Source organism: Tamandua tetradactyla, chromosome 20, assembly GCF_023851605.1.
Source record: "Tamandua tetradactyla isolate mTamTet1 chromosome 20, mTamTet1.pri, whole genome shotgun sequence".
In the NCBI taxonomy this organism is placed as follows: domain Eukaryota; kingdom Metazoa; phylum Chordata; class Mammalia; order Pilosa; family Myrmecophagidae; genus Tamandua; species Tamandua tetradactyla.
This window is the reverse complement of record NC_135346.1, coordinates 9,819,587-9,847,131: the sequence shown is the minus strand read 5'-3', so window position 1 is coordinate 9,847,131 and position 27,545 is coordinate 9,819,587. Positions and strand designations below refer to the sequence as shown.

Sequence of the window (27,545 nt, the reverse complement as noted above, 5' to 3'; positions counted from 1 at the left end):
CTTTAAAGAATGCTGAATTGTTTTTTGATATGCTTCAAAATCAAATTAAATGTAGTAGGTTAAGATTTTAAGTAGTATCAGAATCGTATGTCAAATTGAAAAATATCTTTTCATCTACTCAAAACTGTTTCTGATTTCTTGAAAGAATTTGAAGTATGTTAAAGTTACACAGAACATGTTCCAAATTTGGCAATTTAGTTTACTCCTCCATCAAAAAATTAAACTCTGAAAAGGGGCCATGGTTTTTCATATGTTTCTCTTTTTCTCATTTCCCATTCAATTGAGTTAATAGTCTTTGAACATCTTGTACCATGACAAGAAAGGGAAAGAAGTAGAGAAAGGCAGAAGCAAAATTAGATCCAAATAAAAAATGATCTGAATTTTAATATTTTTACTTTTTTTTATTATTTAGCATGAATTTTCTTAAAAGAGTATATTTAAGGATTAATTCTTTATCCTTTCTTAAGAAAGCTAGATTGTTGGTATAATTTTAGAAAATCTCTCTTATTTTTTTTTAACATTGAAAGATTCAAGAACATAGCTCCCTTTTTCCTTGTTCTGAAACAAACTTTAGACTCATTGTCCTTTTGGCATCTTATGTAGATCATCATGTCATTTGACTTGAGTTAACTATTTAGAAAGTAGCATTGAATTTATAAAGAAGCATTTTAATGACAGACACCAAAACTTAAAGCATTTTTCCATTTCATGGTGTTATAGTCAACTTGTTATCATCAAATAGCTTTTGTTTTCTCTTCTGCAAATGTATCATAAATATTACCATGAAAAATTTTATGTAAACAACTGGATTTTAAGTTCCTAAAGGACAAAGATTGTTTGCTTCAGTTTGTTTCTTCCACAGTATTGCAGAATGGTGCTCATGTAGTAAGTATTCAGTTGAAGTTCATTGATTTCAAGTTTATTCAGGGCATGGACTATGTATTATTTTATGCTTATTTTCTTAAATGTTTGGGCTATATGATAACTATTACGGTCTCAGAATTCTTTCTTTTAAATAAGCTTATTGAGAGACATGATAGTTCTGTTTTTCTCATTTGTCAGTTGATGTATTTCCTGTTTTCTTATACTTTTGAGGGAACAATAGTGCTTTTACGTCAGTGTTCACATATAAATTGTGCTTTAATAATTGCATGTTAATACTTTAATATTTTTATATAAGGTATATGAATAGGAAAAATCATAGAGTCACTTTGCATACTAGAGGTTTTGGGTTCATCTTTTACTTTCCCTGTACCAGACCAGGAATCAGCCTTTTCTCTGAAGAGATCTGCTTGCTTGGAGAATAGTGTTTAGAAACCAAAATCCGGTATCAGTTGTGCTCATTGCTACAGGTGACTCATTAGATCTAGTGCCTCTCAGTGAACAGAGCTAGAAAATATATCTCTGTTTATGTGTGTACTTAGATACATGTCTCTCATTCTTTATATCAGTATACAGTATTAATAGCTCAGAGTTTATTCTAGTTTTTCCCGTTTGCTTATTTGTACCTCCCTTCTCCAGTAATTTTGAGAAACTTGATTTCCATGGTCATCGATACATTTACTTACACATATGATTGTTTAAAAATTCCCTACCCATAACATTGTAAAAAGAACTGCTAACCAGGGGATGCAAAGATAGTTTGGTGGTAGAATTCTTGCCTGCCATACAGGAAACCTGGGTTCAATTCCCCCGCCCCGTGCACTTCTCAAAACAAACAAAAATTGAACAAATGGTGCTGCAGTAATGAAATACTCATGTGGAAAAATAAAATAAAATGTGACCCTGCTATACAGCATACAAAAAAATGTACTGCTAACTAGAGTTCAAAATTTTCCCAGTTTTTCTTTTTAGATAAACTTTACATGCACATTAATATACCAAAACATGTTTTAAGCATGTAATTTCATGAAATCTTACAAATGAGTACCCCTGTTAATCCACTCCCCTAATAAGATATGAAATATTTCTATCACCCCATAGTAAGAAAATATTCAGAGAAGTACAGGGGTGTGTCAAAAAGACACAGGAACCAAATGAAAGGGACTCCTACTGGCTAAATCAGAGACAATTTTAAAGTAAAAATAAATCATATAGGGATTAATAAGTCTACTGATACGAATGAAAGAATGAATAGGGTTGAAGGGAAAGCTCTTCTTGATAAGTAGGATGCCAACTAATAAATAGAGAAGAAATTATTAAGTAAACAGGATATTTACATAGTCTCCGAGTACCTTCTCACAAATCATTTAAAAAGAAAGAATTAAATACTTGGGAAAACATGGCAGATAACCACACCATAACTTAGCTGTCCATGCACTGCTCACCAGTATGGGTGCAAACTAGCATCGTATACCTGATATATGCTCCACTGTGATATATTCCTGAAAGAAATGTGTGATCTGAATCTAATCATTAGAAAATATCAAATGAAATTGAAGGATGTTCTACAGATTGACTCTCCTGTGCGCTTTAAATATTCCAGTGTCAGGAAACACAAGGTCTGGGACACTATTCTAGATGAAAGTAGATAAAAGACATCAACTAAATTCAGCTGTTTGATCTTTTATTAACTCTTGCATTGCCGGAGGGACAGATATAACTGATATTGGCACAGTTAATGGAACTGTGGATTAGATAACACTGAATTTCATAATTTTGATACAATTGTACTGTGGTGATGTAAGACAGAGTCCTTGTTCTTAGGAAATACATGTCGTCATATTTGGAGATCAAGAAAGAAGTACCTTATCTCTCGATTTATTCTCAAGTATTTCAGAAAAATGCAAATAAAATATAAAAGGCATAAAATGTCACATTAAGTATATTTAAGGGTAGAAATTTATAAATTTCAAATATGTGTTTTATTGATGATTAATATAGTTTAAAATGCCATACTAGTTATAGGAGAAATTGATCTAAAATAATTCCAAGATTTGCATTTCTGAGAATTGTTAAGTATTTTATTTTCATGGTATTCCATTGTATTAATGAACCTTGTTTTTTTAGTTTTTCATTATTGTTGCAACTTTTGCAATACGAAAAAATAATTAAACATTTATTTGCCAGTACAAATCTTTGGTACCTTTGTTTACTTTTATAGGTGAAGTGTTTCAGAATTCACGGAAATGTTTGTTCCAAATGTATATATGCCTACAAGTACATGTTTATTATTTTGGTAGATTTTATTAAATGATTTTTCATGTACATATTCAACAAGTTAAAAATAAATCTTGTTTTAACTTATTTTGTTGTAATGAGGTTGTGCATATCCTCATGGCTTATTATGTATTTAATTTTCTTATTTATATCCATTACCCATTTCTACTTGGAATGTTTCTTTTCTTATTTTTAATAGCTTTTTATTACTAAGTAAATGAGCCCTTTTGTTTATAAGAGGCTGTACATTCATCATTTTGATTTAATTTTATATCTAATGTATGTTTTGTCATACATAAGTCATAGTTTTTATTTAGTTATATCAGAATTTCTTTCTTCTTATGACTTTTTAGTTTGGAGTTATGCTTTGAAACACCCTCCCCATGGAGAGATTATTTAGCTATTAGCGTGTATTTCTAGAATTTTATTAGTTCATTTTATTTTAAATCCACCACCATCTGGGCAGCTGAAGACAATCAGGTAACTACCAATCTCTGATTATTTCCACCAAGAACAATATAAGAAGGGTAAAAGAAATCTATGTACATTCCATCCCCCCCTGATTCCACAGTGAGGCTTTTACAGTGAGCAAATGCAGATCAAGCAAAATGCAGAGAAGAAAGAGGACAGAAGTAGACAGATGAACCTAGGTTGACCTATACTGCCGGAAGAATAATAAAATTGAAAAAAAGTATCAGATAACGTTAGAACAGGACTACAGGCAAGTTATTTGCAGGGGCAGTCTTCTAAACTCATAGCTTCAGATTGAATGGAGAAGTATAAAAGAAGGGATAAGCTCTCATTAACACATTTTGGTGCTGAAGAAGAAAAGTAAATGAAGTTTTAAGTTGCTCTCAGTCAAAGTTAGCAACAAAATCAGAGATCTCAACAACTGCTTCTCCAATGAAACAAAGCGAGGAGTATGCTTTGTTTCCTGAAGTATGAGGAGGAATATTCATACTTCAAAATAGTTGACGAGAGAGCACTTTTAAATTATGAACCCTGCAAAAATCCTAATGCCCCTAAAATATTTTTCTGGAAATATGTAAGGAATGATATTCAGTATGTGTCAACTCAGAAAATCTCACTTCCAAGAAATATAATTGTGACAGCACTCCACAGAATTAAATAGCGAAGCAGCATTTGATGATATGGAAAGCCATGTTGAATCAGAAATGCAAAAACTAAGAAAAGAAAATGAACAAAATATAGGGAGTAATGTAAAGAGTTTGAGCTCAGGAAATAAATGGAAGAAAAAGAAAAAAAATTATCTTAGGAACAAATTTCCAGTTATTAAGGGAGAATAGACTCAAATGAAAATATAATGAGGGACTGCCATGAAAATGGCCATATAGAGCAGTTTGAGATTAGCCCGCTCCACGGAAAAGTTAGAGAAGGGACAGGAGTGTGACTGAGGCAGCGATTTGGAATTGTGGCTGACCTAGGAGAGCGTTCTGCACCACATATGGCAACCCTGGTTGCAGAGGCTAAGGAACTGAGAGGCAGAAAGCTGGAGCCAAGCCTGGCATAGAAGCGCGGCGCCCACGGGAGTGCATGAACAGGTACACGGGACTAGAAAGTAAGCCAGGATGCGTTCCTTGGGTGTACTACCCTCACCAGCGCAGCCCCTTGACTGGCGACTCATCCCACATCCCAAGTACCTAAACCCCCTCACTGCTCCCATTCCCCATGGTCCAGGCACCCCTATCCCACCAGCCTCCAGCGCATGTACCTGCCCCACCCCCCACCCCAAGTGCAGCCCAACCCACCTCTCCTGCACCCCTTCCAAGCACTACCTCCCCCTCCCTGTTCCCAGCACATAAAGGTTGCAGGCACTAGCCTCCATACCTAGGCTAGCTTGACCATCCCCCCGTCCTGCAGTTAGTGTCACATAGTCTCAACCCACCCTCCCTGAGCTCAGCGCATCTGTTTACGGAACTCCCGGGCCTAGTCACAGGCATGTGCATGGGCCCCCAGTCATGTCATTCAGCTCTGAAAACTGCATATTACAGGAGTCCTAGAACCACACATGCGCACAGCCCTCAGCCTCACTTCCCAGCTCTGAGAAAGTGCCGACCTGCACAGCTGGATCACATCTGGCCCCAGTCCATGAAGGCATAACACTGACTTGCTGCCACAGCTCTGCGTATACACACAAAGGGTCCCATGCCTTAGACCAGCAGACACCAGGATTATGTCCCCCAGTCCACTGCACCCGCACAGCTGCACCCTCCCTGACCACTGGATGCCCACATTCACAAGCACCAGCATAACATCCCCAACCTGCACCCTTACCTGCCCTGAAACAAATCACTGTGTTGAGTGCTCACACCATGCCCTGCTCCCTGCTATAAAACCATCCCACAAATACAAGGCCTTAGGCTACTGAGAGAAATCAACTCACAAAGTAAATCACTCAAGATATCTATGTGCTACGAAGATAGCAGAAGATCACTAAGCATATCACAATGCAGACAAATATAGCCTTGCCTAATGACCAAATTAAAACACCTGAGGAGACACAGACATTGGAACATCTAATCAAAGGTGTTCATACAACTCTACTTAATAAAATAAGTGGGATAGCAAATGACGTAAAGGAGATCAAGAAGACAGTCTTAAGAACACAAAGAGGAATTTGAAATAATAAATAGAAAAATAGCAGAAATCACGGAGATTAAAGACTCTAATGATCAAATAAAAAGCATACTAGAGGCACACTACACCAGATTTGAAGAGACAGAAGAAAGAATAAGTGATATAGAGGACAAGAAAACTGACTTTGAAAACTCAAAACAGCACATGGCAAAAAAGATGGAAAAAATTCATTGGGAACTCAGGGAAATGATAGACAAAACAAACCATGCAAATATAAGAATCATTGGTGTCCCAGAAGGAGAAGAGAGGATTAAGGACTAGGAAGAGTAGTTGAGAATATAATGGGGGAAAACGTTACAACCCTCATGAAGGACATAACTATACAAGTCAAAGAAACCCAAAGAACTCCAGACAGAATGAATCCAAATAGGCCTTCCCCAAGACACATACTGATCAGTCTGTCAAATGTGAAAGAGAAGCAGAAAATCCTCACGGCGGCAAGAGAAAAACAAGATATTACATACAAGAGAAACCAAATAAGATTGAGTCTAGACTACTTAACTAGCACCCTGGAGGCAAGAAGACAGTGGTATGATATATTCAAGATCCTGAAAGAGAGAGACTTCCAGCCAGAAATTCTGTACACAGCCAAATTGTCCTTTAAAATTGAGGGAGAGATTAAAGCTTTCACAGACAAAGAAGTCCTGAAAGAATTTCTCAACAAGAGACCGGCCCTACAAGAAATACTAAAAGGAGTTCTGCCAACTGATAAAAAAAAGGGGAGGGAGGTCTAGAGGAAGGCACAGAATTGAAGAGTACCACTAAGGGTAATTTAAAGCATAGAAAGAGTAAGAGGGAAAAGAATATATAGATCTGACAAATGAAATTAAGAAGATAAGATGGTGGGACCAAGAAATGCCTTTTCATTAATAATTTTGAATGTTCATAGACTAAATTTACCAGTTAAAAGATACAGATTGGCAGAATGGATTAAGAAACATAATCCAGCTATATGCTGCTTACAAGAGACTCATCTTAGACACAAGGACACAAATAGATTGAAAGTGAAAGGATGGAAAAAGATCTTCCATGCAAGTTGTAATCAAAGCAGGAGTAGCCATACTAATATCGGACAAAATAGACTTTAAATGTAAAGACATCATAAGAGACAAAGAAGGATACTATATACTAATTAAAGGGGTGATTCACCAAGAAGTTATAGCAATCATAAATGTTTATGCTCCCAATCAAGGAGCTCCACAGTACTCCACTATGAGACAGACAGTGGCAAAACTGAAGGCAGCAATAGATGTTTCAACAGTAATAGTAGGAGACTTCAATACACCACTCTTCTTTATAGATAGAACAACCAGACAGAAGATCAACAAGGAAATAGAGAAGTTAAATAATTTAGGTAACAGACATACATAGATCATTGCACCCCAAAGCACAAAGTTATACCGTCTCTTCTAGTGCTCATGGAACATTCTCCAGGATAGATCATATGCTGGGACACAAAACAAGTCTTTATGAATTTAAAAATATTGAAATTATTCAAAGCACTTTCTCTGATCACAGTGGGATGAAGCTGGATCTCAATAACCACCAAAGAATGAGAACATTCACAAATATATAGAGATGAAATAACACACACTTAGAAGAAGAAAAAAGAGTCAAAGAAGAAATTGCTAGAGAAATCAGTAACTATCTGGAGATGAATGAAAATAAGAATACAACTTATCAGAACTTATAGGATGCAGCAAATGCTGGCTGAGAGGGAAATTTATTGCCTTAAATGCCTATATTAAAAAACAAGAAAGAACAAAAATCGAGGACTTAGTAGCAAAGCTGGAGGGACTTAAGAAAGGACAGCAACTAACCCTGAAGCAAATAGGAGCAGAGAAATAACAAAGATTAAAGTAGAGATAAATGAATGGGAGAACAAAAGAACGATAGAAAGAATCAATACAATCAAAAGTTTGTTCTTTGTGAAAATCAGTAAAATGGATGGGCCACTAACAAGACTGACAAAGAAAAAAAGAGAAGATGCAAATAAACAAAATCAGAAGTGAGAAGGGTGTGTTACCACAGACCCTGAAGAAATAAAAGAAATCATAAGAGGATACTATGACCAACTGTATGCCAGCAAACTAGACAACTGAGATGAAATGGACATATTCCTGGAGACACACAAACAAGTTACACTGACTCAGGAAGAGAGAAGTTCTCAACAAACCAATCACAAGTAAAGAGATTCAATCAATCATCAAAAATCTTCCTACCAAGAAAAGCACAGGGCCAGATGGCTTCACAGGGAAATTTTATCAAACATTCCGGAAAGAACTAACACCAATCTTGCTCAAACTTTTCCAAAAAAATTGGGGAAGAAGGAAATCTACCTAACTCATTTTATGAAGCTAATATCATTTTAATACCAAAACCGGGTAAAGATGCTGTAAGAAAGGAAATCTACAGGCCAGTCTCCCTAATGAACATAGATGCAAAAATTCTCAATAAAATAGTAGGAAATTGAACCCAACAGCGCATTAAAAGAAATATACACCATGACCAAGTGGGTTTTATATCAGAAATGCAAGGATGGTTCAACACAAGAAAATCAATTAATGTAATGCAGCACATTAACAAATCAAAAGGAAACACATGATCATCTCGATTGATGCTGAAAAAGCATTTGACAAAATTCATCATCCTTTTCTAATAAAAACTCAAAAAAATAGCAATTAAAGTTAACTACCTCCATATGATAAAGAGAATATATGAAAAACTGATAGCCAGCTTTGTACTCAATGGAGAAACTGAAAGCCTTCCCCCTAAGATCAGGTACAAGAGAAGGATGCCCAATGTCATCACTGTCATTCAACATTGTGCTAGAAGTTCTAGGTAGAGCAATCAGGCAGGACAAAGAAATAAAAAGCATCCAAATTGGAAAGGAAGAAGTAAAACTCTCATTATTTCCAGATGATATGATAGTATACTTGGAAGATCCTGAGAAATCTACAGCAAAGTTACTTGATACTAATAAACAAATTCAACAAGGTGGCAGGATATAAAATTAATGTGCAAAAATCAGTAATGTTTCTATACCCAAGCAATAAGCTAGCTGAGGAGTCAGTTAAGGAAAAAATTCCATTCAAAATAACAAGTAAAAGAATCAGATACTTAGGAATGAACTTAACTAGGGACGTTAAGGACCTATGCACAGAAAACTGCATAACATTTATGTAAAATCAATCAAAAGAAATCAAAGGAGATCTAAATAGGTGGAAAGGAATTCCCTGCTTATGGATAGGAAGGCTTAATATAGTTAAGACGTCAGTTCTCCCCAAGTTAATCTACAGATTCAACACAGTACCAATCAAAATCCTAACAGCCTACTTTGAAGACTTGGAAAAGCTAACTACCAAATTCATTTGGAAGGGAAAGAGACACCGAATAGCTAAACACATCCTTAGAAAGAAGAACAAAGTGGGAGGATTAACACTCCCTGACTTTAAAACCTATTATAAAGCCACAGTGGTTAGCACAGCAAGGTACTGGCACAAAGATAGAAATATTGACCAGTGGAATCAAATTGAGAGTGCAAAAATAGACCACAAAATCTATGGTCAACTGATTTTTGACAAGGCCCCCAAATCCACTGAACTGTGGCAAAATAGTCTTCTTAATAAATGGATATGGTAGAACTAGGTCTCAATAGCCAAAATAATGAAAGAGGGCCTTACCTACACCCTATACAAAAATTAACTCAAATGGATCAAACACCTAAATATAAGAACTAGCACCATAAAGCTTCTAGAAGAAAATGTAGGGAAATATCTTCAAGACCTAGTAGTAGGGGATAGCTTCCTTAACTTTACCCCCAAAGTACAAGCAGCAAAAGAAAAAATAGATCTCAAAATCAAATGCTTCTGTACCTCAAAAGACTTTGTCAAAAAGGTGTAGAGGCAGCCAACTCAATGGGAGAAAATATTTGGAAAGCATGTAGACATCAGACATAGGTTTGATATCCTGTATACATAAAGAAATACAACTCAATAAAAGACCAAACAACCCAGTAATAAAATGGGGTAAATATATGAATAGGCATTTTTCTAAGAGCAGATGCAGATGGCTTAAAAGCCCGTGAAGAAATGCTTATTTTCATTAGCTATAAGGGAAATACGGATCAAGACTACAATGAGATACCACCTCACACCTATGAGAATGGCTGCTATTGAACAGAGAACTGTAAATGTTAGAGAGGATGTGGAGAAACTGGGACACTTATGCACTGCTGTTGGGAATGTATAATGGTACAGCCCCTATGGAAGACAGATTGGCAGTTCCTTAGGAAAATAAATACCAAGTTGCCCTATGACACAGCAGTAGCACTACTTGCTATATACCCAGAAGAGCTGAAAGCAGTGACACAAACATACATTTGTGTGATGATGTTCGTAATATCATTATTCACAATTGCCAAATGATGGAAGTAATCCAGATGCCCATTAACAGATGAGTGGATTATCGAAATGTGGTGTATACGTACAATGGAATATTATGCAGCAGTAAGACAAATTGACATCTTCAAGCACATGACAAGATGGATGAACCTTGAGGACATAATGTTGAGTGAAATAAGCCAGATGGAAAAGTATAGATACTGTATGACTATACTTTTATGACCATGGTAAAGGTAAAATCAGAGGCATATAGTAAAGAATATAGGGAACTTAGAGATACCTAGAAGCTAGAGATGGGTGAACAATTAGCTAATGAGGTTGAACGTAAATGTAAGGAATAGTTGGAGTGAAAGTGGTTCTCTAGTTGGTCTATAAGTAATATTGCCGTATTGAAAGTGAGCAAGATTGAGAGACATTGTATAGACATGTGTCCCACTGACTCAACACTAGAAATATAAATTTGTTCTTGAAGAACTACTTTAAAGGTATGATTCATGTACAATGTGTTTAAGTTCAGGGTACTGGCGGAAAACTGCTGTTGCATCCTGTGAGCTATGTTTAACATGAAAACATCAGCACTACCATAACTAGACGGAAAAATCTGGTAGGATGGTATGGTAGCCCATGAAAAACTCTGGAATCTGTCCTGTAACAACTACTTAAAGAGTGCTTTGAAAACTATTGCTTTTTTCTTTCTTTCCTTTGTATATGTTATGGTATACAATTAAAAAATTAAAATAATAAGAAGCTCAGGAGGGTTTCCACTTCAAGTTGTAGCTACCTCGTTTGTGCATACTAACCGTCTTACTGCAAACAACTACAAAAGTTGGGGAGGGGGAGTAAGAAATACTTTGGGGGATGTGCATCAGGTGGATTACTAAGGCACTGTGAATTTAAGGATCTAATATTCCAAAGAACAGAATTTATAAAGAGATGACTTCACAGTTTGGTGCTGCTTTTCCCACAAGGCGCTGGTCATTTAACAGGCTTCAACTTAGAATCTGAGTAGAAACCACTGGTGTTGTCAGCATAGCTTTTTTTGTCAGTCTTGTATGACTGGGATCATAAAACTTGGAGTCCATCCGCCCTGTGTGCTGGCTCTCACTTCCTTGCTGCCTATCTTACCCCCACATGCTCTCCAACTACCTCCTCCCTAGGGCTGTGCCTTCCTCCCTTGGACATGGCCTTAGGCACTGCTGCCACAGCAGTGGAGATCGTAATAATGGATAGAACAGGCCTGGATGATCCAGAAATTTTAGAAGGAAGAACTGAAAAATAAATGGATACTTCATTTGGGTGGCCATTCAATGCCTTGATTTTGGGAAAGATAAAACATGTTGATTTTGTCCTCCTTGCCATGAGAGACAGCACACTATCAAGTCTTCCAAAGTCAACTCCCAGGTGAACTTCTGGGCCTTGAAGGGGGAGGGATGTACCATGACTTGAGGCTCCGTGAGGAAAGGAGATTCAGCCTGGCAATGTTGTCCTTATAGATCAATTCATCACCAGGACTGCCATGAGGAATCAGACCTTCTATGATGGAAGTCATTCCTGTGCCACGGAAGTGTGCCATATTCCAGTGGCTGAGCCATGCTGCCCCAGAATGATAGCGGTCCTCATAGAGACTGCCAAGAAGCCAAGATTCTGGCATCATTTAGAGGGGACGATGATCACAATCGAGGGATCTCATTTCATCTCCTGAGCTGCAAGCTTCACGTTCCATACTTGGGGGGGGGGGGGGGAGGGTCAGATGTCATTAATATGACTACAGTTCCGGAGGTGGTTCTTGCTAAGGAAGTAGGAATTTGCTATGCATGTATTGTCATTGCAACAGATTACGATTGCTGGAAGAAACATGAGGAAGCAACTTCACTGGATAGTGTCTTAAAGACCCTGAAGGAAAATGCCAGTAAAGCCAAAAGTTTACTCCTCACTACCATACCTCAGAGAGGGTCCATGGAAAGGACTGAAACCCTCCATACCTTGAAGAATATGGCCCAGTGTTCTGTTTTATTACCAAGATACTAAAATAACATGGCTGCCCAGGAGAAAAGAAGTGAGTCTAGTCACTCCTGGAATTTCTACTTAACTCAAAAGAATATGGAAAATTCACAGAGATTGCTTGCCCTTACCTGCTTAAAAAGCACATGGGATAAGAAAGATAAGAAACTGCCCTGTTACCAACTCCTACAAGATCTGGACTGCCTCAAAAAACAGAAGAAAAACAAATGATCAAGTACACAGGTGAGAAAAGCTTACAGTTTAGAAAACAAATGAGGTAGATCATCACCCATCCCTCCTGTACATACACACAGATTTGCAACAACCAAATGGGGAGGTGTAACATCCAGTTTCCCTTCTTGCCAAGGAATACAACGAAGAAATGGGACTCTGGCTTTTTATTGGTGTGTCTGTAAAGTAGTGCAGTCTTTCTGTAGGGAAGTTTGGTAAAAGGTATCAAGAAGCTTACGAAAATATTTATATGCTCTGAACTGGTTACATCTAAGAATTAATCTTTAAAAGGCTATCAAAAAAAAAAGGTATCAGAGTTAGTGAGATAAAAATAGTGGCTTAGTGAGGCGTGGGATTTAGTTCATCCTTCAGAGCAGCTAGTAAATAGCCAGGAACAGTACAGAACAACTGCCAGGGCCACATCAGTGACCAGACACACAGCGTACCCCAGTCTCGAGAAGCTGGACTGGCTGTGAGCCCTCCCAGAACTATGAGTTCTGCAAGCCGCAGTAGCCAGCATCCCTACCCTACAGGCTGCTGCCCAGAGGGGAAAGGAAAGAGACTTTACTAGCAGCAGGGGCTGAGCACAACCAAGCTCCAATTCTGGAACTAATTAACAAATTTTGGCTACTAAAAATAGTCCCCCAGCTCAGCTGAACATCTAGTCAAAGGTGAGGTTGCTGGTTTTTGCCCTGGCGCAGAGGGGGCAGGGCTGACGGAAAAAGAATTTAAAAAATACAAAACAGGTGTTTTTGAATTGTACAGCACCTAATACTTGAAAGGGTCTGGGCCCTGGAGGAAAGGAAGGGGCACATAAGACCTGGAGATTCACAAAGCAACATAGAAATGTAAGCTCTTGATTGGGAAATCCGAGGAATGGGAGTTCTGCTCTGAGAAGGATTTTTCTTTTTCCCTTTCTCTTTTATGGCTGTGTTTCTACGGCTTCACTACTCTTTGGATATAGCTGCAGGGCTTCTCAGGCACCAACTGTCCCAAGCATGGGCAGAGTGAAGTTTGTTTGGAGGCTATGCCTGCCCCAGGAGAGGGGTGGGTCCCAGCTCAGGTGGAATCCCTCGAGAAATTCAGACCCTAGGGTCTGGAAAAGTAAAGTGATTAAAGACAACCTACAACCTCTCTTCTATCTCAGCCATGCCCCCAGCAAGGACAGTCTGCTGAAGTTAAAGGTACTGCATCACCTTATGCTGGTGGGACCCGCAGGCAGACAAGCACCACATACCCAGCAGTGTAGAAAAAACAAAGAGTCCAGATGCTTCATAGGAAAATCTTTCAACCTGCTGGTTCTCATCCATAGGGAAAACTGATGCAGATGACTCTTTCCTCCTGAGACAAGGCCAGTTTAGTCTGGGAAACTCTGGCTGGGGTTTATAATATAAGTAGACCTTCCTAAGGGGAAGAAAATGCACCATACAGGCAGGTCAAGAAAACAAGAACTAAAATTCTGATTTATTAAACAAAACCTAAACTGGATGTCTAGACTAAGCTGAACTGAATGTCAAAGAATAGATATACAACAGAGTCATCTAGCAAGAAAATCTTAGGTGAAAACAATCTCCAAAATAAGCTAATTTTGGAAATAAAACACCTAATTGCCAGCAAAAAATAATGAATCATACTAGAAAAATTGAAGACATGGCACACTCAGGAACAAATCAACAATTCAAATGAGATACAGAAGTTGAAACAATTCAAAGGTATCAAAGGCTATCAAAAAAAAAAAAAGGAACAAACATTGAAAACCTCATCCAAAATCAAATCAGTGAATTGAGGGAGGATATAAAGAAGGCAAGGAACGAACAAAAAGAAGAAATCGAAAGTCTGAAAAAGAAAATCACATAATTTATAGGAATGAAAGGCACAGTAGAAGAAATTAAAAAAAACAATGGAAACCTACACTGTTAGATTTCAGGAGACAGAACATAGGATAGTGAACTGGAGGATGGAATATCTGAAATCCGACAAGCAAAAGAAAATATAGGGAAAAGAATGGAAATACATGAGTAAGGACTCAGGGAATTGAATGACAACATGAAGCACGTGAATATTCATGTTGTGGGTATCCCAGAAAGAGAAGAGAAGGAAGAAGGAGGAGAAAAACTAATGGAGAAAATCATCACTAAAAATTTCCCAACTCTTATGAAAAACTTAAAATTACAGATCCCAGAAGTGCAGCATGCCCCAAACAGAATAGATCCAAATAGACGTACTCCACACATTTACTAATCAGAATGTCAGATGTCAAAGAGAGAGAGAGAATCTTGAAAGCAGCAAGAGAAAAGCAATCCATCACATACAAGGGAAAGGGAAACCCATTCAGACTGTGCTTAGTTTTCTCAGCAGAAACCACAGAGGCGAGAAGAGAGTGGTGTAAGATATATTTAAGTTACTAAAAGAGGAAAACTACCAAGGAAGAATTATATATCCAGCAAAATTATCCTTCAGAAATGCGGGGCAAATTAAAACATTTTCAGACAAAACATCACTGAGAGAATTTGTGACCAAGAAACCAATTCTGCAAGAAATACTAAAGGGAGGACTAGAGACAGACACGAAAAGTCAAGACAGAGAGGTGTGGAGAAGAGCATAGAAATGAAGACTATCAGTAAAGGCAAAAAGAAAAAATATTAGATGTGACATATAAAATCCAAAAGGCAAAATGGTAGAAGAAAGTACTGCCCATACAGTAATAATGTTAAATATTAATGGATTAAACTCCCCATCAAAAGACATAGACTACCACAATGGATTAAAAAACAGGACCCATCTATATGCTGTCTACAGGAGACACATCTTAGACAAGGATAAACATAGGCTGAAAGTGACAGGTTAGGAAAAGATATTTCATGCAAACAACAATCAAAAAAGAGCAGGAGTAGCTATACGAACATGCAACAAACTAGACTTCAAATGTAAAACAGTTAAAAGAGACAAAGAAGGACACTATGTATTAATAAAAGGAACAATTCAAATAAGAAGATGTAACAATCATAAATATTTATACCCTGAGCCAGAGTGCTCCAAAATACATGAGGCAAACACTGAAAACACTGAGAAGAGAAATAGACAGATCTACCATAACAGTTGGAGACTTCAATTCCACACTCTCATCAATGGACAGAGCATCTACACAGAGGATCAATAAAGAAACAGAGAATTCGAGGAATACAATAAATGAGCTAGACTTAAAGGCATTTATAGAACATTACACCCACAACAGCAGGATACACCTTTTTCTCAAGTGCTCATGGATGATTCTCAAATATAGACAGTATGCTGGGTCACAAAGCAAGTGTCAATAAATCTAAAAAGATTGAAATCATGCAAAACACTTTATCAGATCATAAAGAAATGACATTGGAAATCAATAATAGGCACAGTGCCGCTAAATTCAGAAATATATGGAGACTCAGCACACTCTTAAACAACCAGTGGGTCCAGGAAGAAATTACAGGAGAAATCTGTAATTATCTCGAGGCAAATGATAATGAAAGCACAAGGTATCAGAATTTATGGGATGCAGCAACGGCAGTGCTAAGAGAAAAATTTATTGCTGTAAATGCCTATATCAAAAAAGAACAAAGAGCAAACATTGAGGATTTAACTATCTGCTTGGAAGAACTAGAGAAAGAACAGCAAACTAACCCCAAAGCAAGCAAAAGGAAAAAAATAACAAAGATTAGAGCAGAAATAAATGAAATTGAGAACATGAAAACAATCGAGAAAATCAACTAAACCAAACGTTGATTCTGTGAGAAAATCAGTAAAATTGATGAATCCTTAGCATGGTTGAGAAAAAGAAGAAGACAGGATGTAAATAAATCAGAAATGGAAGAGGAGACGTAATCACTGACCCCACAGAAATAAAGGAGGTAATGAGAAGATACTATGAACAACTTTATACTAATAAACTAGAGAATGTAGATGAAACGGACAGCTTTCTAGAAAGGCATGAATGACCAACATTGACTTGAGAAGAAATAGATGACCTCATCAACCCAATCACAAGTAAAGAAATTGAATTAGTCACTAAGAAGCTCCCAAAGAAGAAAGTTCAGGACCAGATGGCTTCACATGTGAATTGTACCAAACATTCAAGAAAGGATTAGTACCAGTTCACCCAAACTCTTCAAAAAAATTGAAGAGGAGGGAAGGCTACCTAACTCATTCTGTGAAACTAACATCACCCTCATACCAAAGCCAGCCAAAGATATTACCAAAAAAAAAAGTACAATCTCTCTGATGAATATAGAGGCAGAAATCCTCAACAAAATTCTTGCAAAACAAATTCAGCAGCACGTTAAAAGAATTATACACCATGATCAAGTAGGATTCATCCCATGTATGCAAGGATGGTTCAACTTAAGAAAATTAATTAATGTAATACACCATATCAACAAATCAAAGCATAAAAACCACATGATCACCTCGTTTGATGCAGAATAGTCATTTGATAAAATTCGCCATCCTTTCTTGTTGAAAGCACTTCAAATGATAGAAATAGAAGGGAACTTCCTCAACATGATAAAGGGAATATATAAAAAACCTACAGCTAACATCATCCTCAATGGGGGAAAACTGAAAACTTTCACCCTAATATGAAGAAGAAGATGAGGATGTCCACTATCACCACTATTATTCAACACTGTGTTGGAAATTCTTGTCAGAGTAATTAGGCAAGAAAAAGAAATACAAGACATCAAAATTGGAAAGGAAGAAGTAAAACTCTCACTATTTGCAGTGGATATGATACCACATGTCAAAAACCTCGAGAAATCTGCAGCAAAACTGCTAGAGCTAATAAATGAGTATGGCAAAGTGGCAGGCTACAAGATCAACACTCAAAAATTTGTAGTGTTTCTATACACTTGTAATGAACAACCTAAGGGGAAAATCAAGGAAAAAATCCATTTACAATTGCAACCAAAGGAATAAAATATTTAAGAATGAATTTATCTAAGGATACAAAAAAAAACCATCAAAGAAAACTACAAGAAATTGCTAAAAGAAATCACAGAAGGCCTAAATAAATGGAATGGCATACCGTGTTATGGATTGGAAGACTAAATATAGTTAAGATGTCAATTCTACCTAAATTGATTTACAGATTCAATGCAATACCAATTAAAATTGCAAAAACTTACTTTACAGTAATAGAAACAGCAATAATCAAATTTATTGGTAACAGTCGGGTGCCTCATATAGCTAAAAATATCCTGAGAAAGAAAAATGAAGTTGAAGGGCTCACACTCCTTGACTTTAAGGCCTATTATAAAGTGATCAAAACAACATGGTGCTGGCATAAAGATAGATATACTGACAAGTGGAATCAAATAGAGTGTTCAGATATAGACCCTCTCACATATGGACAATTGATCTTTGATAAGGCAGTCAAGCCAACTCACCTAGGACAGAACAGTCTCTTCAATAAATGGTACTTGGAGAACTGGATATCCACATGCAAAAGAATGAAAGAGGATCCATATCTCACACCCTATATAAAAATTAACTCAAATTGGATCAACGACCTAAAAAGTAGAGTTAAGACCATAAGCCTTTTAGAAGAAAATGTAGGGAAATATCTTCTAAAACTTGTAATAAGAGGTGGTTTTCTAGATCTTATAACCAAAGCTTGAGCGTTGAGTAAATAAATAAATAAATAAATGGGAACTCCTCAAAATTAAACACTTTTGCACATCAAAGAACTTTGTCAAGGAAGTAAAAAGCCTAAACAATATTTGAAAATGATATATCAGCTAAAAGTCTAGTATCCAGAATATATAAAGAGATTGTTCAACTCAACAACAAAAACACAACAAACCAATTATAAAATGGGTCAAAGACATGAACAAATACTTCTTGGAAGATGAAAGACAAGTGGCTAAAAGGCCTATGAAAAGATGCTCAGCTTCCCTGGCTGTTAGGGATATGCAAATCAAAACCACAGTAAGATATCATCTCACTCCCACCAGAATGGCCATTATCAATAAAACAGAAACAACAAGTACTGGAGAGGATGAGAAGAAAGAGACATACTTACCCACTGTTGGTGGGAATATGAAATGGTACAACCGCTGTGGTAGGCAATCCTCAGGAAGCTAAGTATACAATTGCAATACGATCCAGCAATACCATTGGTCAGTATCTGCTCAGAGGATATGAGGGCAAGGACACAAATGGACATTTGCACACTGATGTTTATAGCAGCCTTATTTACAATTGCCAAGAGATGGAAACAGCCCAAAGGTCCACCAACAGATGTGTGGCGAAATAAGTGGGGACATACGATGGAAATTACACAGCTGTAAGACAAAATAAAGTCATGAAGTATGTAACAACATGGATGAACCTTGAGTGAGATTAGCCAGAAATAGAAGGACAAATACTGTATGGTCTAATATGAACTAATATGAACTAATATTAGTGAATGAACTGTGAGAATTTCATTTAAGAACACAGAGCATCAGGAAATAGAAATAGGGTAGATATTGACTAATTGGAGCTGAAAGGATACAGATTGTACAACAAGACTGTAAAAATGCAGTAATGTTAGTACACTGAATGAAGCTGACTGTGAGAATGATAAAAGGAGAAGGGCTGGGGGCACAAATGAAATCAGAAGAAAAGATAGATGATAAAGACTGAGATGGTATAATCTAGGAATGCCTAGAGTGTATAACGATAGTGGCTAAATGTACAAATTTAAAAATGTTTTTGCATGAGGAAAACAAAAGAATGTCAATACTGCCAGGTGTTAAAAATAGATGGTAATTCATATTTTAAAACTTCAACTTACGTGTGAGACTAAAGCAAAAAAATGTTTATTTGGTACAAAATTTACATTTTGACTAGTGCATTTCCTAATATAACTTATGTGGACATTTAGTTGAACACCATAAGTACACGGAACTTTGAGTAGGGCATGAGATTTTGTAGGTTTGTCTAGTGTGATGCCCCAATAAATCCCAGAGTGATTTGAACGGTGAATAAAAATGTATTTGCAAAGTCCCCTTGGGGGAATGGTGAGAAAGGGGGACATTCAACTTTCCCATGTGGAGAATTCCTGATACTCTCACAAACAGTGGGGACATGAAAATCAATAGGCCGAGCCCTCAATTTTGGGGTTTGTTCCTATGAAACTTATCCCTGCAAAGGATAGGCTAAGCCTACTTAAAATTAGGCCTCAGAGTCACCCCCCAGAGAACCTCTTTTGTTGCTCAGATGTGGCCTCTCTCTCTCAGCCAGCACGGCAAACAGACTGACTGCCCTCCCTGTCTCTAATGGGACTTGACTCCCACGGGTGTAAACCTTCCTGGAAACGTGGGACAGACATCCTGGAATAAGCTGGAACTCAGCATGAAGGGATTGAGAAAATCTTTTCAACCAAAAGGCAGAAGAGAGAAATGAGCCAAAATAAAGTGTCGATGGCTGAGAGATTTCAAACAGAGTCGAAAGGTTATCCTGGAGGTTAATTCTTAAGCGTTAAATAGATATCACCTTTTTAGTTAAGGTATAACAGAGGCTGGAGGGAAGTGCCTGAAAATGTAGAGCTGCATTCCAGTAGCCATGTCTCTTGACAATGATTGTATAATAATATAGCTTTCACAGTGTGACCTTGTGATTGTGAAAACCTTGTGTCTCATGCTCCTTTTTTCTACCTTATGGACATATGAGTAAAACATATGCATTACAAATGAATAAATAAAAAGGGGAACAAATGTTAAAATAAATTTAGTAGATTGAAATGCTAGTGATCAGTGAAAGGGAGGAGTAAGGCATATGTTATGTATGAATTTTTTCCTTTTTCTTTTTCTGAATTGACGCAAATGTTCTAAGAAATTATCATGATGATGAATATACAACTTTGTGATGATACTATGAGTTATTGATTATGTACCAAGAATGGAATGATCATATGGTAAGAATGTTCATGTGTGTATGTTGTTATGTTTTAAAAAAATTGAAAATTCAAAAGAAAGTAAAAAAGTGGTTATCAGAGATGTAAACAGAGAAGCATATGCAAAGAAAGAAATTCAATATAGTGTTAGTTATAATGGCAGAGAGTCAAACAATCTGAATATCCAACAATTGGAGTAAATTATTATCTAGCTGTAAAAAAATTTGCAATAGCCAACTGAGGATCATATATATTCACAGAATATTTGATGTTCTAAAGAAATGGTGGTTTGTAATATGAAGTGGAAAAAGAATACATAAGCATTTTTAATTACTAAGATTGTATTAAAATTTCATGTACCCATGCAAAAGGATTAGAAAGAATATATATATAATCTTTTGTCTTTGAATTTGAAGGAGGCATACTGGATTGTTTTTATTTTCTTTGTATTTCTGTATATCGTCACATTTTTCTACATTGACTAATCAAATAAGAAAGTTGTTTGTTTAAAAAATTAAAATGGACTTAAAGCCAGGTCTAGAGAAAACAGTTGCTAGTAGTGAAGGAAATTTTGAGACACCAATACTAACTGAGCTACATTGTTATGTCATTGAAAAAGTGGAACATTCGTGACTTTTTCACAGAAATTGTGTTTGCAACAGCTTCCTCAGAAACCCTGGGTATTTAATACTGAGTGTACAAGTTAAATTACTTAATACACTGCATACACACTTTATAGTATGCCAGGCGTTTTGAAAATTAATATTTGATTGTTTATTTTCCTTTTATGAGTTGAATTATTTTACATTAATTGTTGATTTTTGCTTTTCAATAAAAAATTAAAATAATTTTAATAAAATAAACTATATTGTTAATTATAAAAGAAAGCTTTCTTTATCTTGAGAGTTTTCTATTGCAAGGAGTTCTTGTTTTTTTCTGTCAGAATCATTACTTTACTATTCACTGTGGTCTATTGCATGGTACTCTAGCTAGAGATGTAGTGATGTATGTTTTGTCTGCTTATAAAGTCTGTAAAATCGGTGTGTTTCTGTGAGATTGTCCTCAAAATGATAAGCTCTCAGTTGTCAACAGTAAAATAAACCAGTTGCCCTCCACTTTAATAATAATAATAATAATAATAATAATAACTTGGAGTTCAGATCCCAGATGTAAGTTGTGATGTCAGAAGATCTTTTCCCAAAGCGAAGTGGTAAGTTTGAACTTGCTTGGCCCACAAAGCTTGCAGCCTAGCTATGAGTCCGCTGGTTCCCGCAAAGCCTACAGCCTGGCTCTGAGTCCGCTGGATCCCGTGAAGCCTGCAGCCTGGCTCTGAGTCAGCTGGATCCCTATTTGAATTAAGGTGATCATGGTCATTTCAGCCATAATTTCTCTCTGGGAGAGATTAACACCATCCATAACTTTAAAATGCATCTATACTTTTTTCATACTAAATATTAAATCAAAATTATACACACAAGCCAGGAATCAAGACCAAGTATATAAACCCTTAGAGAAAAACCCTATCAGGAAACAAACTTACTGGAAATGCAAATAACAGAGATAATGCAAATTTTAAAATAGCTGCTAAACAGTCCAACAGGTTAGTGGAGAAATTTAGAAGTGAAATAATCTTTTGTAAACTATATATGTAAAAACAGCTAACTGAAAATTAAAGTTTCATTCCAGACTTGACTGAATGGAGGATTAGGGAACTGTATAATAGGCAGGAAGAAAATCTACATATTTAAGCAAAGAAAAACAACAATGAAATCAAATGCATAACAGTGTAGGAGACAGAGACAATAAAGTCTTAACCAAATTTTAATTGGCATTATAGAGAAATAGAAGGGAAGGAGATAATGGGATAAAAGTAATATTTGAATTTTTCGGGTGCATCTGAAGAAATTACCTCACAGCTTTTAGTGCTCTATGCTCAAAAAATAAACACACAATTTCTTCCTGTGGGACCCACGGACGAGGCGCCCAGAGCTCGTGGAGTACTTGGGCCACGTGCAATACTGATCACACTGTCAACTTCATTAAAGGAGAGTCCTCCATGAAAATGTTACCTTTTCTAGACTGATAATGAACCTCTGAGTGTGGAGTTTGATGAAAGCATCATCATGCTTATCTTGTTGTGAGTGTAAACCCAGAGGAAGACAATTCTCAGCTGAGCTGTTGACTATGCAGCCACTGGAGTTACTGAAATTGAAAGATGTAGTTACAGAATTTATTCAGGCAGAGTGGGTCATTCTGGATTCATCCCAGAGAAGGCTGTTCAGAGATGTGATGCTGGAGAATATCAGTCATTTGCTCTCAGTGGAAGTGGGCGACACCTGGAACTCAGTTCAGGAGTTCTGCATCTTTGAAAGTCAGCACTGCCACATATAACAGCTATTTAAGAATCCAAAAAAAAGACATCAGTGTTCAACTAGAGATAAGAACAAAGTCAACTTATAATAGGGACTGAGGCTGAACTCTGCAAGTAAAAATTTTACCCTCCACCCATATGGAACAAAACATCCAGGGGTGAAATTCTGCCTGGCAACAAAGGACATGACTCCCAGGATAAGCCTGGCCCTGGAACTATTGGATCAACAGTACCTTCTTGATGAAAAGGGGGGAAATAATTATAACAGAATACTATATCAGTGGCTAAGGGAGTTCAAAAGAATCAAAAGGCTGTTCTGGAGGCCACTCTTATGCAAGCCTCAGCTAGATATTGCTACTTACCATGGTTTGTCACATCCCAGCCAAAACTATTTTTGTCAATGCTAAAGAACATCTGAGGCTCTCTCTGAGATTCTATAAATGCTTCATACACTATGATTACTTTCCAGAGTCCTACAAACTCGAAAGGAGTTCCTAGGCCAGATACTTCCTTGATCCGAGAGTGGCCAGTCTTTCTGAGAATGTCAACAAGTTGCATCCAACTATCCCATGTTGTCAACAGCCCTTCCCAGCATGAAACATTAGAATGGGGATTTCTTAAATACCCCTAAATTTAGGAGGAGTACCAAATGAAAATGAGGAGTTGTGACAGAGAAAACAGGACTGAATAAATGAATATGACTGTGGAATTGTTATACTGGTATTTCTTTTACTCTCCAGTATCTTGGAGCAGCTAGTAGGTAAAACCTAAAATTGTGGAAATGTGACCCATACCAAACTATGAAATGTCTTCTATACCTACTTGTTTCAGTGTACTTTGAAATTTATTGCTTTTTGATGTAAGCTGTATTTCACAATAAAAAAATTAAAATATTTATTTGCAAAAAAAAAAAGAATAAACACAAAGAAACTTATGCATAAGAATAAATTTGTAAAACTATGGAAAACCAAAAATGGAGTAAATCATAAAAGTAGAGGAAGAGAAGACTATTTTTAAAGGAGCAGCAATAATTTTGCCTTCATTGTTTAAGGAATTCAACACATTTTCATTCATAGTTGAGAAAAGTTTTCAGACATAGACAGAGATTTAACTTACTAAAGGGAGTTTTTCAAGTAGAAGAGGATTCCCATAAATGAGCAAGGATATGTAGAAAGAAGAGATAATGGAACGGATAAATATGTTGGTGCATCTGAACATATGTTGGAATGTAATTCAATAAACATAAAATTCAATAAATTCCTGTCCTTTTGGACAGGAAAATATATAATGTAAACACATGACAGTACAAAAAAAATCAGGAAAGGAAGAAATTCACAATATTTGTCCCTTTGTGTCTGACTTAATTCAGTTAACATTTTCGATGTTCATCCATCTTGTAGTATAGCTCAGAACTTCATTTCTTTTTATGACTGAGTAATATTCTGATTTATGCGTGTACTGCATGTTTATCCATATATCTCTTGATGGAAACTTGGGTTACTTCCAACTTTTTGCCTTTTGAGCGTAATGCTGCTTTGAACATTCGTGTGTAGATATCTGTCTGACTCCCTTTTTTCAAGGAGTGCCAGGTCATACGGCAATTCAGTCTTTTTTTTTTTTTCCTTTTTTAAGAATGTGGGGTTTTTCTTTTTTTTTTAAATACTTCAAAAATCATAGGAAAGTTTTAAAAATAACAGAAACTCCATACAGAGACGTCCAGCATACTTCTATCCTGCAGATCCAATAGTTTTAACATTTGCCATCCCTTCTTTCTTTCCATCCATCCGTCCATCCATCCATCCATTCACCTGTCTCCCTCCCTACCTGTCAGTCGATTTTCTGAGCACTTGAGTGTAACTTGTATACACTGTGAATCTAAACTCACCGGTTTATCATTATATTTTATGTACTTGCCTTTTAGATCCTGTTGAAAATAAAAAGTGGAGATTCAAACCAAAAATATAATAGTACTAGTATTTATATTTAACCATGTCTTTCTATTACCAGAAATCCTTATATCATCTCTTGTCTATTATTCTTTCTCTTCAACCTGCAACAGATCTTAGGATCTCTTGTAGAACCAACTTTGCTGTCACCATTAGATTGGCCCTACTAATAACTAATTGCATAATATATATGCAGAAGTACATCTATTCATATATATGGGTATGTCGTTAGGAACCAAGATTATGTAATGCCAGGGTATTAGTGGTAGTGTTGAAAGAGTTAATTTAAAAGCTTTTATACATGTATAGATAATACATATATATTATAACTATAGCATCTATATGTTTTAAATAGACAGTTTAAATGGAAGTAATTAAAATTTATAACTCAGTAAAACTAATATATTATGATTAATAATATACCTGTTTAAAAGTCATTAGGAATGAAGTTTTTTCCAGCATAAAAGTAAAGAGATACCAAATCAAAGATCTTAAGTAAAACCACTTATCTAATATTTGAATAGGAGATATCATCAACACATGAATTTTTTTTTCTTAATAGTATTTCTCACTTCAGTCCACTTTAAGAAAAATGTATTTTTGAGGGCTATCCTTTGCAAAAGCTTATGAACAATGACAACCAAATAGTTGTAACTACTCCTAGCCCCAGATTATGGTGAGTAACTACTCCTAGCCCCAGATTATGGTGAGTAAATTCTACTTCTTAACTGAAAAGGAATAGACCTTCGTATTTTTTATCAGATATTTTTATCAGATATGAGACAGGAAATTTATAAGATGAGACTGAAATATCTTGTGTAAGAATCAAGGAAATAACAAAAAGTGTTGGGGTTCTGTCAAAAGTTCTTAACTTATTTAAAAGGGATAACTTGGGTATCAACAAATAATTGCCAAGAATTTTTATGAGGAAAACGACGGAAATTTATCAAAAACTTTGTTTCCTACCGTTTTGCCCTCTTGAATACTTAGGGTTTTTTCCCCAAAACACATGCTCCAACCCCAGTACTCCCTTTGAAATTGTGTTTTGTCTTTTTCTTTGCTTTTTGACATTTTTAAATTGTGAAAATATAACATATTTACAAAGAAAAGAAATAAAAAGCAGTAATTTTCAAAATATGCTTCAACAAGTAATTACACACAAATTTCAAAGTTTGTTATGGGTTACCATTCCACTTTCACAGATTTTTCCTTCTAGCAGTTCCAAAATACTGATTCCTAGAAGAAATATCAGTATAATGATTCAGCAATCATTCTCATTTGTTAAATCCTGTTTTCTCTGTTATAACTCCTCCTCCTTTGATCCTCCTCCCAGTCTATAGGAATCTTTAGGCAATGCCCATTCTGACTTTTTCATGTTGAAGAAGGGATGTCAGCACTAAAGTTGTATTGATGCTAAAGAATAGGGGGATGTAATTAGTTGATAATCTTGCAGCAGCTGATCCCGCTGGGTTTCAGAATTTATCTCTCCTAGGAACCCTTTGGAAATTACAGGTTTCAGGAAAGCAAACTTAGTGCATGGAACTTTTAGAGAGTCTCAGTTCAGGCTCCTAGGTGTCCTAAGAGGTAACAGGAATGATGTTGGTTGGGGATTAGCAAGCCAAGGACAATTCGCACTATCTAACCGAAGCTTGCATAAGAGCAGCCTCCAGAATAGACTGTTGACTCTTATTTGATCTCTCTTAGCCGCTGATGTCTTATTTTATTATATTTCTTTTCGCCTTTTGATCAGGAAGGCATTGTCCATCCCCTGTGCCAGGGCCAGATTCATCCATAGAGCCATACCCTACATTGTCATGGAGACTTTCACCACTGAATGTCCTAACCCACGTAGGAGGAAGAGTAATGATTTTCCTTGCAAAGTTGGGCTGGGGTAGGGGGTAGGGGGGCACATCTGAGCAACAAAAGATATTTCCTGGAAGCAACTCATAGTGCTCATTAGAGTCAACTTAGCTTCTCTACTACAGAAGTAAGTTTCATACAGGCAAGCCTTAAAATCAAGGGCTTGGCTTATTTTGGGGGGAGTCCCCACTAGTTAAAAGGGTACCTCAGGTTTCCCAGATGGAAAACTTTAATAGTTCCTTTTTCTTCTTTTTTCCTTCAGACGCTCAAGGGACTCTATCAATACTTTTTACTTACCAGGCCGCCATATTCTGAGATATATCTTGGTGTTAAATTAAGCTATACAAAATTACAGGGCCTCGTTCTAGTTTTAGACTCCAGGAGTTAGAATTGTTTAAGTGAGCTAGGAAGACAGGTTGATTTAGATTGTGTGTTACAGAAAATTTAGGTTCTAGACACAATGAACTTCTCTGCTTTTGGTCTCGTACAGTAGGTGAAGGTCTCAAGTACATACACTATCATTTAACCCTGTAATCTGATTTACCTTAGACCCAGCCAGATTGGCTTCATTTTTATTGCTGATTGAGGCCTGATCTCTCTTTTGTTTACTTCAACTATTATTGTATATAGTTAGGGGATCTTTCAGGGCCACAGCAATCCATTTCTGGGCCTTAGGTGTCCTAGAGTTTCTCAGAGTTCCAGGGAAATACCAGCTGATACACATATAGTTTAGTGTCACAGAATCTAGAAATACGGTTACAACTTGAGACTAAGTGTAGCTGCTATAAGAGCTCAGAGTCTAGGCTCTAATTTTCTTATAAGTATTTTCTGAAAGAAACCTTCCCATATTCTTTCATTTCTGGCTTATTTTGTATAACATATTATCCATAAGGTTTATTCAGTACATTTTGTGCCTCTTGACATCCTTCCTTTTTTTTTTAAATTTATTTATTAATTTAAAAAAAGAAAATAAAACAACATGCATAATCAGTAATTCACAATAT

At 36.4% G+C, this 27,545-nt stretch overlaps 1 protein-coding gene and 1 pseudogene across 15 annotated transcripts in view; both read left to right on the top strand.

Annotated features, from left to right (window-relative positions):
- The window catches only part of RAPGEF6 (Rap guanine nucleotide exchange factor 6), a 316,707-nt gene that overhangs the window by 84,043 nt on the left and 205,119 nt on the right, over positions 1 to 27,545 (top strand). The gene's annotated exons all lie outside the window — the stretch shown is intronic.
- LOC143664911 (S-methyl-5'-thioadenosine phosphorylase pseudogene) lies at positions 2 to 26,547 on the top strand (annotated as a pseudogene).